At 43.9% G+C, this 19,046-nt stretch overlaps 1 pseudogene; it reads right to left on the minus strand.

The window, feature by feature from the left end:
- Positions 1–439: 439 nt before the first annotated feature.
- On the minus strand, positions 440–10,302 carry LOC140223462 (uncharacterized; annotated as a pseudogene).
- Between the last annotated feature and the right edge of the window lie 8,744 nt (positions 10,303–19,046).

Raw genomic sequence — 19,046 nt, forward strand, 5'->3', positions numbered from 1 at the left:
TGCTGAAGAGTGGAGGAGGAGAAGGAAAAGGCGCTGGTGTTAGCCGGTGGCATTGCGACGGCGGCAACCATGAGCTAGAAAACGGGAGTAGGCATGGATTGCTTAACCAGGAGGTGCATGCTACTGCTATATGTCAGGAGCTTCTGCTTTGGCCTGCTCGATCTTCACCAACAGGTAATCAGTAGCTTAGCCAGGAGTAGTGTTGTTAATTTGTGGATTGGGGAGCTCATGACTTCAAGAATTCAGATTTTTTTCATAGCTGCCATGTGGTCGATTGGTCTTGATGCAAATATATGCCCTTATCAGGTTAACATGATTAATAGAGATGCGAAACTCTGAAACACAAATGGAATAAGTCATACATGTCTGAGATTCGCAAAAGGAACAAAATAAGGAATTCCAAAAAATAAAGATGAATAAAACACACAAATTGATCATCTCAATCTTCCAGGCATAGTTGTGGCAGGTTGTTCTTTTTCTTCCTAAGCTCCTGAGTTCTGACATTTGCATTAGCAGACTGCAGATTGGAAGATGAGCATTGTCCCTTGGAGAGCTTGGTGATGTCACTTTTCTTCCTCTTCTTTGTACCAACCTGCATAGTACATACTTAGATTTAAGTGTATTTAGGTAGGAAAAAAGGAGATAAAACATGAAAAAAAATAATTAACCATGCTTTTCTTTTGTGACGGTGCTTTCGCTAGAGGGTTACCCTGTTCCTGCACCTCCTCCTTGTGCAGCCAGGTGAGCTTTATATTCTTTGCAAGTTCTCTTGTTGTGAGTAGTACATTTACACCAGCTGCATTTAATTTTTGTTCCTACCTTTGACAACTTAGTTGCTTTAGGTTTTTCATGTCCTTCTCTTGTACGCTCTTTCTTAGGCCTTCCAGGAAGCTTCACATACTCTGGAGCTACAGGTCTAGCTTTATCTAATGTTGGCCATTGTTGCATGCCCTCAACAGGTTCTAGGCAATGTGCATAAGTCCTCTTGAAATGTTCTACCGAGTAACAATCAGCCACATATGCATCTATATTGTTAGTAAGCAAGTGTATGCATGATATAGCATGATGGCAAGGCAGTCCTGACAGTTCCCAATATCTACAGCTACACTTTCTCTCATTCAAATCAACATTATATCTGTGCTCACAGTAAAATACTTCACCTCAAATTTGATTGCACCATTCGAGATTGCTTCACAATTTGCAATCAACTTAATGTATGAATTTATTTTCTTGTAAATACTAGAACATATTAGCCGTGTCCATCCGTCGCACTTTGTCCTTTGTTCCTGGATCCTAACCATTACCTTCCTCCTAACGATTTCTAGCATAAAAATGATAGGAAAAAAATCTTACTTCAACAATCCATTAATTAAAGCTCTCGCATGTGTTATTATCTACACTGTCGCAGTTGGATCCTAATTTGAAGTAAGCTCTAGACCAGTGTTCAGGGGCTGTTTTAAGGATAGCGTTAGCTCCATCTCTTGTTTTCTGTGCAATCTTGGCCCTCACTAAATTGAATAGAGGAACACTTGGTGCCTTTGCACATCTCCAAAAGAGTTTTTGCCATTCCTTTATCTTGTAGATTTTTCTCTAGTTAGCGTAGATATGCCTTGCACAGTTTCTATGTTCAGCCTGAGGTGCCCAAAAGCTCACAGCATTGATAACGCCCTTTTGCTGATCAAAACTTATCACCCAACCAGTACCATCACCCACTAGCACATCCTTGAATACCAAATAACAGAACCAATCCCATGATTCATTATTCTCTTTTTTCCACCACGACCCATGCTATTGGGTACATTTGATTGTTTGCATCCCTCCCTAAGGCACACGATAGTTCTCCGTTGGTTGCGCCTTTAAAGAAGCAACCATCAAGGCCTATCACTCTCCTACATCCAGCCATGAATCCCTTCTTTACTGCATCTAGGCACACATAAATTCTCTGAAAGATAGATACTTTCAAGCTTGATGATAACAGTTGATTCAGGATTACTTCTGAGCAATTCAGCTTGATACTCATATATTTTGCCATATTATCCCTTTGTTGCATCAAACCACTTTAGCATAACAAGCTTCTTAGCTCTCTTTACTTTATGAATGCTAACATCAACAAACATTTCCTCTACAATATGAGATTTTAGACTGTCTATCCTCCAATATGGGTTGGCTCTGATTAGCTTTTCATACTTCATGACTATTCTTTTTGTAGTCACTAACTTGTTATCTTTCCTTTGTGGGTATGTGTGCAGATCATTGAAGGTTGTGATTTGCCAACTTTTAGATTTGGTTGTATCAGAAAGAAGGCATGTCCATGGGCATGTAACCCAATCACACACAGCTCTAACCCTCTCTAGGTCATCCTTCTTAAATATAATTAGTTTCCTCTCATGAAGTCCATACTTTATGATTGCCTCCTTGAATTGTTTCTTATCAGTAAATTTTATACCCAAAGAGAACTGTGGCACCTCATGATTTTCGCTGAACCTAGAATCTCTTGACTCTCTTTTGACAAGGTGCCCTTCATCATCTATTTCATCAAATGAATCATTAAGTCAGTTAAGTCTTCATATACACTGCCATCTTCATTCTCTATCTCCTACCATGTTTTTCGATCCAACCGATAACCCCTCAAAATAAATCTCATCTAGGTGCTCATACTTGCTTTCACCAAGCATCTTCTTGTACTCCCTGAATTTTGCAGTGATAATAGCTACTTCATCATCTTCTTTAGATGATGATGAATCACCATCCACATACTCACTGTCACTGCTCTCTTCATCCTTTTCTTTGACCACTTGCACAATTTGTCGCTTCTTCTTAGCTACAGTCCTTGTACCATTCTTTGACCTCAACTTTGCACTGTCATAAAACTCATTACAGTTTGTTATCTCACTGCATCTGACTTCAATTGGTGGAGGAGTAGGCACAACTGGAGTAATCAAGTTGCTTGTAGCCATATTACCACCACTAGATTCAACACATACCTCTACATAACTCCAGTCCAGAATGGTATTCTTCATGAGTTCAAAGTTTGTATCATCATATAACAACATGAATCCATCACGCATATCCCTACCGGGTATTAACTAGTGGAATCTCATGTCATTTGCCTCCTGACCAGACACTCCCTGAAATGCCCTCTAATCTCTTTTAGAGGCATCTTGCTGCGCACAATATATATCAACTCATCAGACCCACCAACGTAGCTAACATTGCCACCACTGCTCACAAGATCGCCATCCCAATGAATATGAACTACTAGGTATTCGAAATGATTCATCTCTACCGTACATGAAGATGTGTTCTAGATGATCACGACGAGCCGGCCATGTTGGCGAACAGAGGATGAACACAACACAAATATAAAACGAGATGCAAACAGGAGAGCTTACCAGAAAAATTGTAAGCTTAGTGACGTGAATCAATTTTGTGCACCTGTCGTCACGTATGTATGTTGCTGCCGTCTTCACGAGCACTCGTGCACTAGGGTTTATGTTAACCATTGTATGGCATCGAGGATTGGTCAGCATATGATGTGGCTAAGAGGTTGGTTAGTCAGCTGATTACGTGGCATAAACCATTGTTAAACCGAGGTGGGATGAATAATGCTCCGGTTTAATTAGTTAGGGGATTGATTTGCACCGATTAAAATATTAGGGATGAAAGTCACACTTTTGTGATACTTAGGGGATGAAAAAAACACACACACCTGGGTGCATCCTGTACATAGAATGCACCCAGGCCAGTGGGCGTACCAGGTTGGAGCAACCAGTGCACCCAACCAAACATGCGGTGAGTGCTTCCTAAGTTAATTTGTATTTTTCACCTACCATGTAAAACCACCTAGCATACAAATCCCACCAGACTACATGCATGCATGCATGGATGGAATCTTTTGTTGGTTCAAATCTTTGAAATAAATTTTCTCCTAAAACGTAACCCCGATTAACAAACCGTTTGTTCCATCTGTCTCAAAAATATTCTTAACAAAACTAGATTCAATATGGATATATTTTTTTTATCATTTAAGCGAGTTGCATATCTATGTACTATCAATTGCAAGTCGGACTACTACAGAGTTGCAACTAGTTATAACTCTGTGTATTGTTTACATCTGGTCGCAATAATCATATCAAGTTGCAATCATACATTGTTGCAACCAGAGTACCAACCGTGTTGCAACCGAGTAGTAACTAGTTACAATCAGTAGTAACTGGTTGCAATTCTATTCAGTAGGAAGCATATCTGGGTGCAATTAGAGTAGCAACTGGGTTGCAACTAAGTATTAAATAATTGCAACCATAAGTAGCAAGTGCTGAAGAGGCTACAATCAAATTGCAATTGGGTTGCATACGTTCTTGCAACTCAAAGCTGAATAGGTTACAATCAAATTGCAATTGGGTTGCATACGTTCTTGCAACTCAAAGTACAACTTAGTTGCAATGACATACTTAAAAAAAGCTTCATCAAATATAGCCTTCATGGATCTCATTGTGTTAAGCACATTTTTTCCAACAACCTGCTGCAAACGGATTTAAAATCGGATCTGCGGTTTAAGAGATATCGTATTTTTTTTCATTTTGAATCAAGAAAAGATTCCTTGCATGCATGTTTTCTGGATGGATGAGTTATGCTGTGAGGTGGCGTCACGTAGTTGGTTGTCTCCATTTAATTTTGCACGCAGGAGCGCGGAACGTAAGGTGGAAGGGTATGTGCATTTCTTATACAGAATGCACCTAGGTGCATTTTATATATATATACGCGCGCGCGCGGGGTCATGTCCCGCTCGGGAAGCCACGACGACGGCGACGACCGTGACTCGATCGGGCGTGGTGGGGAAAAGGCAAGGCGGATACGGCGCCACACGTATGCGCGGGGGAGGGCGCGCGCGCGCGCGTTGGGAGCGGCGACAAAAGCGGCTGCTGGCTCGTTTTCGACGGGGCCGGGGCGTGTGGGGCCGGGCGTGGAAAGGCAACGGGCGCGACGCACCGGTGCGCCAAATGGACTTGCCCATCCGCGATGCACTTTCGTTTCCGTGTGCCGCCAGGGGTTGTGCCATGTGAATGGGACGCGTGATGGGTGGTGGTCCGGCCGGGTGGACAAGACTGGCCTAGTGATGATTGTATGGATAAGTGAGGATTAGCACTAATCTTCTTTTGTTGGATCGGTCATCGGTGACAAACGTGCTGCAGATTGTTAGGTGACTATGACTATGATAAAAAATAAGGCTCGAGGCATCCCTAAAGCATTTTAGGTCGAGAAGAGGTCCGAAAGCTAGTTACTATCCATTAGCTGTCGCTTTAGCGACCATGCTACAACCAGTCCGCCATGAGAACACACCTAGCAAGATATTTTGAATCATATTAGTCGAACGTTGGATATTGAGCTCAGTCGGTGTCTTTTCTAGAATGATACTCCCTCCGTCCCAAATTACTATTCGTTTTGATTTTTCTAGATACACACCTTTTGATATGCACCTAGGGATATATTTATATCTAGATATATAGCAAAAATGATGTATCTAGAAAAGCCAAAACAAATAGTAATTTGGAACGGAGGGAATACTATTTTCTTCTGTCTTCTTAAATCTCATGCAATGACACATCAGCACAAAGCTTGCGTGACATTTATATGTATCTTTTCTTTTTACGAACCGGCAAGGGACCAACCTTATAATCTACTCCCTCCGTTCTAAATTATAAGTCATTTCAACTTTCTTGGAGAGTCAAACCATTTTATGTTTGACCAGAGAGGATCACAAAGATTTATGGCACCGAATAGATATACTATAAAAATATTTTATATATTTAATGAAGGAACTAATGATGCTTATTTGATATCATGAAAATTAGTATTTTATTGTATAAATTTGATCAAACTTAAGATGCTTTGACTGTCAAGAAAGTTGTAATGACTTATAATTTAAAACGGAGGGAGTAATACTCCACTACTCCAGTCAGTCGTGTGTCGCCTTTGTATTTTAACATCGGTCGACTACCGAAGCTAGTAATACTGACTCGATCAGAATGCACCTTACCATCTTACCAACTTGACTGTTCCAAATCGAATCAACAACAACTCCGATGACGGGAATGACCGTACCCACGGTTGGTTAGTCAAAGTCTTCCCCGAGAGATTCGCTGAAAAAAATTTGATGATGTGCCCTAGCTATAGATGATGCGACGACAGCTAGCACAAGCGAGATTGGATCGTTACGGCCGTCGAAACGCCGGCCGCCCGCCTCCCTTCTGAAACTTCAGCGCTTCACCGTTCACCCCTCGGAAGAAGCCGATCCACGGCGATCAACCAGCCAAATTTTCTAGACGCCGGCCGTACGTCCACGGGGGTCGTCAGATTTTATGGCGCTGCCTACCGTTGCCGGATAGAACCATTCAACTCCCTGACGAGAGTCATCAGCACGTTAGCTGCATGTTCCGCTTTCACTTTTTCAGTTCATGCACGCCGCGCCCGGGAAACGCCAAGCGAGCGTTCAAGGATTCGAGATGCCCAAGAGGGAGTCATGGACGACGAAAGATCTCGATGCTGGCTGGGGCAAGCTTGGGAAGAACAAGTTAGTTAATGGCTAACCTGTGGCTCTTCCTATGCATGAAGGATCTGGTAATAAGTTGATAGATCGCGCGGTACAGCACAGGAGCCCGGTCCTGCCTCCCACATGCGTGCGTGGATGGATGCAGAGAACGACCTGACGGATCAGGCCGGAGGCATCTTTTGGGACAGGCAGAGTCGTGGCGAGAAATTCATCATCAATTATCATGCATGTGCATGCAGAGCCAGGTCCCATACTGCCATACATACTCCGATCCCCTACGACGTAGTCCGAAGCGCGAATGCCAACGCGCAGCATCCACCGCCTGCGCCAACACGTCCACGCACAAAACACCAACGACGACAACACGGCCCGTCAGAGACCATCCATCCGTTCTACTCAAATCACTGATCGGATCCACGCATTCCACGAGCTCTCTCCACATCCGCCCTGCGTTTGTATCGTAGATTCGCAGGCCACGCATTGCATGCATGCATGGGCGGGCGACGGTACGGCCGGGGAGCCCAGCAATTGCGGAACCACGCTCCACGCACAAGATCCTGCGCATGCATGCCACAGAGCGAGCAAAGCGCTGTGCATGCATGCGAGCGACGGGACCTTAATTTTGCCACCAGCCAGCAGCTTTACTACAACTCCAACCTCTCTGCTGTGTAGCACCAGCAGCTAGATTGACTGCTGGCGAGCCGTGGCCCATGCATGTCGTCTGCTCCGATCCGGGGCGCGGTGCGTGACAGGCAGAGACAGTAGTACTGTGCCCTATAGCTGACGTGATAAGGGATCGTGTCGGCCGGTGCCACTGGCACCACCAACGCCGCCGTCCATGCATCCCGCGCTGCAATGTGCAATGCAACCGACGACGACCATGCAGCGATCGCCGGCCCGCCGCCCCGCCGGGGACCATGGCGCAGACGCGCGCACAGGAAACGCGTGATATATATACATATACTCGTCAGTAGTAGCACGTATAATTACTACAGCTAGCTCCATGTGCAATGAACCCCCGTGCACGGCTGCGCACAGGCACAGCGGCGGCCGGCCCGTCCGTTGTGGGACGGGGGCGGTGTAAATGTCTGGTTTCTTACATATACATGGCCTATTGGCCTCGACGGCTCGACGTGATTGTCGTCTCCTCGGGCTCTCCGGTGCTTAAACAGAATCGCATGCATGCGGGGTACTGTCATCACAGTGCTGCACTGCTGCTGCGCCTGTGCATTGGTCGTGCTTGCATACCAACTGCCGAGCACTGCCATCTCACTGCTGCTACTTTCCCGTAATATTTGCACAGTAATTAGGGTATTAAATATAGTCTAATAATAAAATTAATTGTATAAATAAGGGTTAATTCGGCGAGATGAATCCATCAAACCTAATTAGTCCATGATTAGCCCATGTGATGCTACGGTAAACATGTGCTAATTATGAATTAATTAGATTTAATATATTCGTCTCGCGAATTAGCCCTCGTTTATGCAATTAGTTTAATAATTAATTTACGTTTTGGTTTTGGTATTAGAATAATCGATGTGACCCGATAAAAATGAGTACATGAATCCAACCACACTCCCCGCCTTCTCGGTAGCATCCGTGCACCCTACAGCGTCCACAGGCTGCAGTGCTACACAGATGACGCTGCACGCCGTTCCCTGCAGGCTGCAGATCTCTGCTACAGTTTCAAGCCTTGGGTACCATCCGTTATCCGTACTTCCTACAGCGTCCACAGTCTCCAGTACTACACAGATCATGAAGGACGCTGCACGCCGTCCGCTACGCTAGCTGCAGATCCCTGCTACAGCTTTTGACACGAGCCATTGCCATGCCATCGACCGGTCGATGCCGCCAATCCTGCCAGCTCCATCCGATCCATGCACGATGCATCGGTGAGCCATCCTTGTTGGCTTCTGTGCTGGCAGATGGGTCGTATCGCGTTATCATTTCCACGCGCACGGTGCATGCACACCTCCTGCTTCACCTGTCGTTTGGTGGGTGCAGTGCAGTAACGCTAGTGCAGTAGCGCCGATACTGCCATAGGCGTGGATGCCTTTCACTTTTCTGTGCAAGCGCGCGCCGTGCAAGCAGGACCAGGATTGTGGGAGCAGTCAGAGAGGGTCCCGGTCAGATCGGCCATGTAGCGCGTCGCTGCTGCCTGTCTTCCTGGTTCCTGCTGCTGCATGCTTTGCTCACTGGATATGGATGTTGTCTGTGGATGACAGGAGCCAGGAGGCCTAGGCTGGACCGCTAGAGTCGTCGTCTCCTAGGCCTAGAGTATCAACGGCAACAGTAGCAGGAAGCAAGCACCAGCCTGTGCTCATACAGGTCGCTATACGGAGTAGCACAATGCCACAGTGGAGACATGGCGCTGCAAGTACAATGTAGCATATAGTTTTTCTTCCTTTCGAAAAAAAAAACGCATACATTCCCTTTTCCTTTTGTTAGATCAAATTAAGTAAATCTTTCAAAAAAAAGATCAAATTAAGTAGGAAAATATTCACACAAAAATTAATAAAGAGGAGAGAATAATATCGACTATACCTATGTTGTTCTGAGAGATAAACACAAGAGTATTCTTTCGCATTTAACCAAGATTTTGGCCGAGTATTTTTTGTGCCTATTATAGCCCGAACGAAAGTGTTCTTTTGTTCCTGGCGTGAAATCTGTACGATGCAGATCCGGTTCGGACCACAGTGTCACGTCCTAACATCGATCACTTTTCGTTTTCTAGCAATAGAATATCAGCTTTACACACATCTGAGCTGTGTGGTCCTACATTGTTTGTGAGTGGTATAACTGTATTTGTACCGTCCGTAGGCCGTACACGTCTCCTTTGGGTGGGCACGCACAACATCCGTCGGCAATGCCACCCGGCCACACCACCACCATGACGCCAACGAAGGTTGGGCCGCGATAGATAGGCACCGCTGCACGGGAGCATGCTTCGTATTCATGCTTGACGCCGACTCTTTGTGACACTACAATACCGACCTAGTTTCATTATATAAAAATCATGATATATATTTTTTTTCATAATGAATTTCTTTGATATTAGGTTAATATATTTTTCTATAAATAAACTTGTTCAAAATTAAATAAACTAGTCCATCAACATGGGCGGACCTGCGACTAGGGCCACCTGGGCCATGGCCCTAGTCGTAGCCCAGCGAAATCCACTGCCCCCCATTAATCTTTGGCCCAAAAACGAGACTTCCCGGCCCACTAACTAGGGCAAGCAGCGGAGAGAACACGCCAGGCGCACCGTCTCTGTCCGTTCGCGACGCCAAGTCGCGCGAGTCCGCTTCGCGAGGGGAGGATCCCGCCGCCGCCGCTGCCTGGTGCTCCACGCCTCCACCTGTCGCCGCCTGCTGCTCCTCCCGCCGCCGCCTGGCGCCTACCGCCTGGTTCTGTTGCCCTTCGTCCCGGCGCCGGGATCCGTCCTCGATCGCCACCGGCGGTTCCTCACCTCGTTCGTCCGCGACGCCTCCGGCCTGCTCGACAACGCCAAGCCGCTGACGGAGCGCGAGGGCCTCGTCCTCCTGCGCGTCTCTCCCAACGCCGCTGGCCAACAATTGTTCAGCCTCTGTGTGTGCAACCTGCTCACATGCAAGCTGGACGTCCTCCTGCCGCTGGACATGGCTTGCTTCGACGACGAGGGCGTGCTGGGATACGCCATTCTCACATCCACCAACCACGATGATGTGCCAGCCGATGGATACTCCCAACTTGTGCCAGGTGCTCGTCATTGGCGTTCACCAAGGTAACAAATAATTGCACATTCACAGCTTCTCCTCGGATGCCGCTGCATTGCAAAATTGGAGCACTGCACACTGGCTCTTTGAGGACTACCGTACACCTGGACTAAACTTGTATACCGTTGATGTAAATGTCAAGACAGGGCATGTCTGTGCATCCAAAATCACCATTGAATCGTCTTTACCCATGCTTTTCCCGGACTACTGGATCTATGCTTAGTTGTGCCTCACCGCTGAATTTTGGCCCTAGTATTGAACAAAAGCTGGGTCGCCACTGTCCATTAAGCCGTGCTCCCGCACGGCCTAATATTTTTAAAAGTTATTGTATTTGAAAATTATTTAGAAATTAAACTCTTAGTTAATAATCAAAATTATTTATCTACTACTCTCTCATTTTTTCAATACTTCAACATAATACTCATATATATGTACTTATCTTTGTCTAATTGTGATTGATTTTTAATTAGTAATTACTCTATACACTTTTATCTGCATTCACACATTTTTTATTTTGTATCGTACCTCCATACATTATATTTAGCATAAAAATCAATATTTTTATCACTTCCTCACATATACATGTATAAATGGTCTACATGGTGACACTCATCATGCGTATATACATTAACTTAGTATTTTTATATTAACAATGAAATAAATAGGTAATTTAAAATCATATATTAGTTTACTTTGGACATTTCTTGTGAGAACTAATGTGGAGTCTCTAATGATAAAAATAAGGTTACATTGCTACAAAACTATTACCTTCAGCTACCTCTCATTTATTAAATATTCAAACACAATACTTATATAGATATATACTTATTATCTTCATCCGATTGTGATATATTTTAGTTAGTAATTTCTCTACAATATTTTCATCCATATTTATAATATTTAAATTTTCATTTTGCATCGGAGGTTTAATAAACTCTAAGTTTAAGTTATAATTTAACATAGAAATCTATATTCTCATCACTTCCCCTATATCTTTATAAATGATGCCATACCTTAATTACTATATCATATACCAATAGTCTAAGAAATAGATGATTTAGAATCACATATTGTTGTGTATTTTTAATTAAAGTGATTTGGATTCAAATGTAGGATTATTTCATGTTATTATTTTTAATAATGGCATATATATGTGGGTAATATAGATGTAAATTGAAGGGGTACTTTAAGTTATTTTTTAAGTATTAGTAGTGGGTAATTTAGTTGCAAATTTAGGGGATTATTTTAAATATTATTTATAATGGCAAAAGTGAGTAATTTTGATGAAGATTAGGGGGTTACTTTAGTTTATTTTATATAATGGTATAGGTAGGTAATTTAGATATAGATTTAGGGGTTTATTTTAAGTTATTTTCAAATGGCATATGTGGGTAAGTTTTTTTAAAAATATAATAGATCCAATGGCTATGATGATTTGAGTCTACCGATTGATGGCCAGATGTTTTGCTTTTTTTGAGAATTTTTAGAATTTCTCTTTTTTTTCTAGAATGTCCACCTAGGATTCTAGGTGGCTTCACCTAGAGACTTCAAAAGGAGTCTCCAATTAGTAATAATAAGATTTAACTTAACAAAAGTAAAACGGTCTATAATTTTTAAAAGGAGAGATATTTCTTTTTCTGCGGTGTTTGATTTGGGAAGCAAACGACATAGACGAGCAACGGCACCAACCAAGTGGCAGTGCATGACATGATGACAGCATCAGCCACAGGGGCCATGGAAAATCTGTGGACCGGCAAGCACGCCTGCCTCTCCGGTCTCCATCCTGCACCTGCAGTGCTCGATGTGCAGCTAGCTAGGGGTCAAAACTCAAAAAGATGAGCGAGAGCGACGAGTCCATAAAGACTCGTATGCGGGGCGCACATCGGCTGCTGTTTGTTGCGTATCGTGGGGGACGGAGCAGGAGTCGTGACCACTCGCAAGTTGCAGCAACAGTGGTAGCTGCAGCCCACGATGGCAACGACCAGGACGTGGAGAAAAAGCCACTGCCGGGTGGTGCCTCCTCTTTGATGGCATCTGACCAGTGACCAGGCATCCGTGCCCGTGCCGTGCGTGGTGGGGCGCCGAGGCGCGCGGCACCGCATGGAGACCGTACCCTTGGCGTGTGGTAGCGGGCCCGGCAGCTGGCCGGCCGGCGGGTCAATCTCTGCAACCCCGGCCAGGGCCCAGGGATCGCCGGCCAGCTGCCCCCCGGCAGTAAGGACATTTCCACTAGCGGGTAAAATCAAGCTGCCAATATTTTTTTTCCACAAAGTAGTTTGACTTGGAGATCTACAGCGTCGTCGTCCCCATCGCGCGGTCTGTTCTTTGATTTCTCTCTTGTTAACCTACCGTAGCTAGCTGCTTGATGTTGCGGCGAACCGTAGAATTATTGACGACGATGACTCTGACCCAACGACAGTGGATCTCACAGGTCCAAGTAGTAGAACAGTAGCAATAGGTTGGGCAGCTTGGATTAAGGCAGTTATTATCAGGGTGGTCATTGGTCAACGTCGATCGATCCGTCGCCTCACTTCATATGACAGTGTGTTTTGGTCTTTGTAAGTGATGGCATCCATTCAATTCCTAGCTAGCTAATAGCTAGTGGAACTCTTCCACTCTAATCAAACTAACAAAGTACACTTCATTCAGTCACGAATGAGTGACATTTGGACATCGCTGTAATACGGTCACCGATGAAATTTTATGTGTGATTAGGGGATAATATAAAGGGGATAATATAATGCAAGTGTCATGTCCGGATTATAGAGTGAAAACAACTTAACAAGAAATATCTTCTCGTGTGCTCCGTCCGCGCCCCATATTTTCCACACGGATGGAAATGCTCATCCGTGTCGGTATCTAGCGTAAAGACTGATGAGGATGGGTGCTTTAGTAGAGTAATACTATAGGTGTATCTATGTACTTGCAAAATTTTTGTCAATCTCCAGATACGTCGTCCGTACATTATTATTATGATTGGGCTAACCCTATCTGTTACATAGCTTTATGTCCCGACACGAGAAAACAACCAAGGTTAAAGCTTTCCGTCTACAGTCAACTCTCCTCCTACATAATATTCAAATTACACGGGTCCTGGTCTCTAGAATGAGTTTACAACCTATTTAAATTAAAACCCTGAATATCTTTACAATAAAATAACAGTGCAATGGTTTTCCATTCCATTCTGTGGCTGAATTTCAAAGTATAGTTGTACTTATTTGGTACATAGATAACGCTTAATTGTGCTCCTTAGAGAACAATAGTTAAGTTGTGCTCATTATTATCCCATGGGAGCAATATATTGATTTTAGCTCAAGGAAAATATGAAATCGAACCGTTGGAGACTACTGACTAGCCCATCACAAGGTTCATATTTATCATAATAGACTATGAGACTATTGTTTGGATAAAACTATTCCCTCCAAAAACATGTGGGCTGGAGTGCAAAATAAACAACTCATCTTAGTATCTCCCAATATGTATGTATTAGTGGGGATTAGTTTCTATCCAAACAAGAGCAAAGTGAGTTCTATTCAGCGGTTCATGATTCATTTGTTTCTTTTTGCCAAGAAATAAAGCAACCTATTGCTCTCATCACATTGAGCTCTTCTCCTATAACGACACATAGCAACTCATAATTAAAGATGATGATGTTGTCATAAGATTATTAACATACCCATCATGCCGATGCAAATCACTTTAGAAAAGTTGAGAGTTATAACTAGTGCTAGTACTTGATTTGATTGATTTGTAACCTATGGAGTCACAATGGAAAACGATGAGAGGGGCCGGCATAGACAGGTATTGGACCACTACTCCCTCCATCTCAAAATAATTGCATTTCTAGCGTTCAAATTTTGTTCCATAAAAGAGTGCATGTGTTAGCTTCTGGATTAACTAGGTGAGGCCAACCAAATGTGCCAAGAAATACTTGGCACCAATCAAACAATCAATTGGTGATACTTTACTAGCTCCACTTTATGCGTATTTATTCAGGATCTAAATAAATAGATAATGTGGCTTTCAATCGCGACTACCATGAGTAATTGAGGGGTAATAAGCTAATTTCCCAAGACTAGTAATCTGTGTGAAATATACTAGATCTGCACACTTCTTTTTAGAAAAAGGGGCACTTATTAGCTAGTGGGCTGCTTGGAGACCCTCCCATTTTTGTTGCTCATTTATATGGTGGATCAGCATGAATCCCAACACGTGCTAGAGGCTCGAGACCTACTCAGTCTTTACATTTCTCTACTGTTATACAAACGAATACTTCATCGTTCTGTCACCTGTCCGGGGTCATCTGGCTGGCTTATTGGACTCCATATGTCTGAAAAACAGGCAAAACCAAGTTAACAAATAAAACTGAATGGAAAGAAGAAAAAAAAATGAAATAGCACCATCTATCCATCTTGGGACCGTGACGATGCATCCCTGATTTAAAAAACCACAAAACCCCCATAGAAAACAGCAAACCATAGGAAGAAGTAGCTAGGGGAAATATAATTCAAATTGCAAACCCCAAGTAGAAGTCCTTATATTTGGAGAAGGGGGGAGTATATGATACAAAAGTATACTCGTAAAAGATTTTTTTATATGAATCTATTGACATCAACTTTGTGTCACAAAATTATATATTGATAGAGCGATTGTTGGTTAATGGCTCAGTCCTGACAAAACGAAATAAGCCTTATAATTTTAACTGGAGGGAGTATCAGTTTCGGGCGTCCCATTGTTTACTCCTAGTGCTTGTTACTTCCCTAACCATTCACCCATCCAAAATTTTCAATCTGTTTTTGAATTCAAAGTTTCCCAACTAAATGGACTTGTATGATTCCCTACACCTGTTGGCTCCACGCCTAGTTGCAGGTACAACGTGGTTGGGTAAGTGGATGGGTATACTATAAAAAAATTCAAAGTTTTTTTTCCAGAATATATGTAAGGTTTAGAACTGAAAATTCTGAACTTTCAAATATTTTTGAACTAAAAAAGGTATATGTTTTGCACCTGGTAGAGCAATGTTAGAAGTAGTTGCTCAGTCTTTGGTTCCTTTTTCTTTCAAAAAAGTTTATTTCCAATCGTAACTTATTAATCTTCTTTTGTTTTGTTTAAGAAGGAAATGGTAGCCCAATAGCTAAAAAACGATGATTTTGGTTTACTAGTGAGACGACACCATGGTTACAAATAAGTGTAGTTTATTGGGCTTCTGTTCTGAATAATACACCTTTGATCATCACTGTTCCAGCGCTTCTCTTTGTATCTAGGAAGTAGTGAATTACCATACGAACCACTACTTTACAAACTCAAATCTCATCCTTTTTTCCGGAAGAGCCCAAATTAAAGCCCTAAGCAAGAATGGCTAGTTGCTGATTTTCGTCTTCTGGTTCACTATAGTTGGCTGATCCATCATCAACAGTGTTGTGGACCTAACATTTCCCAGCCAGGAACGTCTGCTTTGGGCCCCACCTGGCTTCTGTTTCCCGGTACTGGATTTCCCCAAGTGGACAACGCGACTGGTCCCGAGTCCAGAACGCTGAACGCAGCACGCGCACCCTGCACACGCATCGCCATCGCCGTCGGCATCGTGGGAGGCCAGAGGAGAGGATCGGAATGATCAGTCGGTGGGGCCCCGGCCAGGAGCGGCTGAAAAGGCGAAAGCTACGGGAGATTCGTCCGTGCGTACGCTGCGACCATGTTCATCACAGCTAGAGTGGTCCACGCGGGAAAGCAGGTGGTGTGGTGGTCCCTCCTCCGTCCCCGTTACGGCGATGCAAATCTCGCCGGGGTTCGTGTGAACGGAATCGGAGCCGAGCCAACGGACGACACCGTGCTGCACGCGGGCAGTCGCGAACAGCAGCTTGATCTGGCGATTCCTCCGCCGTCCGCTGCGCTCCGAGTAGGGACGCATGCAGCAGCGTGGTGGCGGCACGCCGCACGCTGGTTCGTACAGACAGGCAGGCAGCATCATGAGTGCAGCGGCAGTCTGCTCCCTGCTGCTGCATCCTCGTCGTCTCGACACCGATCCGCCCGCGCCAGCGTACGGTACGGAGCGAGGAATCGCCGCGGCGTCAGCTGCCTGCTGCTGGCGCATCGCCGTTCCCGGGGGACTATTTCGCGTTCTCTTCCGCAGCCGTGCCAACACCCAGGCATCGCATCCCATCCTCCGCCGCGCGGTCGTATACGGAATGACCATCCGGTTGAATTCCTGAACCTTGCTGCAACGCAATGAGGAACGACCGACGCCAAATTTGCATCATTGTTGTTGCTGGATGAATTTTCAAAGTACTCCCATCCTTTACAAAATAATATAGCTAGTTTTATCATTTGAAATCTGTCTCCGGATATTTATAGTATTAGTATGATACATCATTCTCAAGATCATTTGTACAATACTAGTATTTTTTTTATTTTTCATTTGCTTCTACGGCATGCATTACAATATGCTGCCACAAAAATGTTGCTTTAAAAGGTATTCAGGCTCCCTTTGGAATAAAGGATTGGGGAAAGAATTTTGTAGGATTTAGTTCCTATGGAAATTTTTCCTATGTACAGCCCGTCTGTAACGAAGGTTTCTCACAGGAATTTTACAGGAATGTGATTCCTTCGTTTTGCTGACGTAAGGCAGTGTCTGGATCAAAGGAATGAATCCTTCCATTCCGGTCGAAAGACTGGCTTTTCTTCACGAAGAACATCTACTCGGACTCAAACTTTTCGCTGAAGCCCGAGGCACACGCGCGCGACTGAGGCCTGGTTTGGTTCACTTGCTTAAATTTAAGCACCCGTCACATCGAATGTTTAGATACTAATTAGGAGTATTAAACATAGACTATTTACAAAATCGATTACATAAGTGGAGGCTAAACGGCGAGACGAATCTATTAAGCCTAATTAGTTCATGATTTGACAATGTGTTGCTACAGTAAACATTTGCTAATGATGGATTAATTAGGCTTAATAGATTCGTCTCGCTGTTTAGCCTCCACTTATGTAATGAGTTTTGTAAATAGTCTACGTTTAATACTCCTAATTAGTATCTAAACATTGATGTGACACTTGTTTAAAAATAAGCAAAGGGAACCAAACGGGCCCTGAAACGAGGCCGAGGCATGGGAAGATGGCCGAAGTCGTCGGATCTTGGCCGGCGCCGCTGCTTTTGCTTGAGCTACATCGCTGCCCGCACTGCCGCCGAGTCTGCACTCCGCAACTGCACCTCTTCTCACATTCCGAGCAAGAGCGCGACTGCAGCCTGCAGCACATGGCGTCGTAGCGAAGAGCAGGTGGTGCAGTACGAGCTCGGCAGCGAAGCGCAAAGCAGAGAGCGCGGGAAAGACAGGGATAAGCGGGTGTTTGAATTCCCAAGCTAAAGTTTAGTCCATGTCACATCGAATGTTTAGATACTAATTAGGAGTATTAAACATAGACTATTTACAAAACCCATTACACAGATGGAGGCATGAATCTATTGAGCCTAATTAGTCCATGATTTGACAATGTGCTGCTACACTAACCATTTGCTAATGATGGATTAATTAGGCTTAATAGATTCGTCTCGCCATTTAGCCTCCATCTGTGTAATTAGTTTTATAATTAACTCATATTTAGTTCTTCTAATTGCTTCCGAATATTCGATGTGACACGAACGAGTTTAGCTCTAGGATCAAACAACCCCTAAGAATGCATTGGGGATGAGGAATGAGTATGATAAGATTTTTTTACCGGCAGCTATTTGGGTGCGTTGCCGTTGGCGTTGGGCCCTTTGTCCCATTGGCCCACCTGTCAACATATTTAATTGGTCTTGCTGTGGTATTGCTGTTTTCTTAATTGTATACATATCCATATAATAACTTATACACATATATACTTATATTTTCATTCCTGCGTTCCAAACACCACTCAGTGCAACTTCCCGTGTTTTTCCATTCCCTTGTTTTGCCACCTCCATCATTTTCCTTTCCTGTGTTTCCTGTCATTCCTTTGTTTTCGATTCCTTTGTTATCCCTTTGGAACAAAGGACTGGGCATCAAAAATCCTATAGAATTTCTATAGAATACCTCAATCCAAAGGAATTTTGGAGGAAATCTAATATGAGGACCAACCTCTTGGAAAATTTCCTTTGTGTCTCTCTCCTCAAATTCCTATGTTTTCCGTGTTGTATCCAAACATTCATAGGAAACTTTCCTACATTATGAATTATGAATTCCTGTGGGGTTGTAGTTGGCAACCCACTTGAATTCTACATTTTTCTTATTCCTATGTTTTGAGAATCCTACATTGCAAAGGAGGCCTCGCTCTTTTTCAGGATCCCAAAAGCAAAGGCAATCAATCAATTTGGTCCATTCGACCAGCTCTTCAATATCCTAGATCTGAGATCTCTTTTCTTCAGCAGCCCCTGTTTGATATGATCCAAAATCTATTCAACATCCTTTGTCCTAAAGCGGAGGCAGGAATAGCATTTGCTGGGTGCCCCACGTACGCCGCGCAGGGCGCTCTGATGATGTCCCTGTCCCTCTCAATTCGCTATGCGATGGTCCCAAGGAAGCGAAATCAAACAATCGCGCAGCCCATGTGTGGGCCTCCGATCGATCCTGTCCAATATACTGTACCGTTGTCCGCTCGTGCTGTTGCAATGCAAGGCGTACGGATTGACGTGATTCTTTTTAAAGGTGATGCCAACTTACCTGGTCCAATATACTGTACCGTTTTCTTAAGAGAGTATTTTGTCCTTAAAAAGTCTGTCC

Source organism: Setaria viridis, chromosome 7 (genome assembly GCF_005286985.2).
Source record: "Setaria viridis chromosome 7, Setaria_viridis_v4.0, whole genome shotgun sequence".
Lineage (NCBI taxonomy): Eukaryota > Viridiplantae > Streptophyta > Magnoliopsida > Poales > Poaceae > Setaria > Setaria viridis.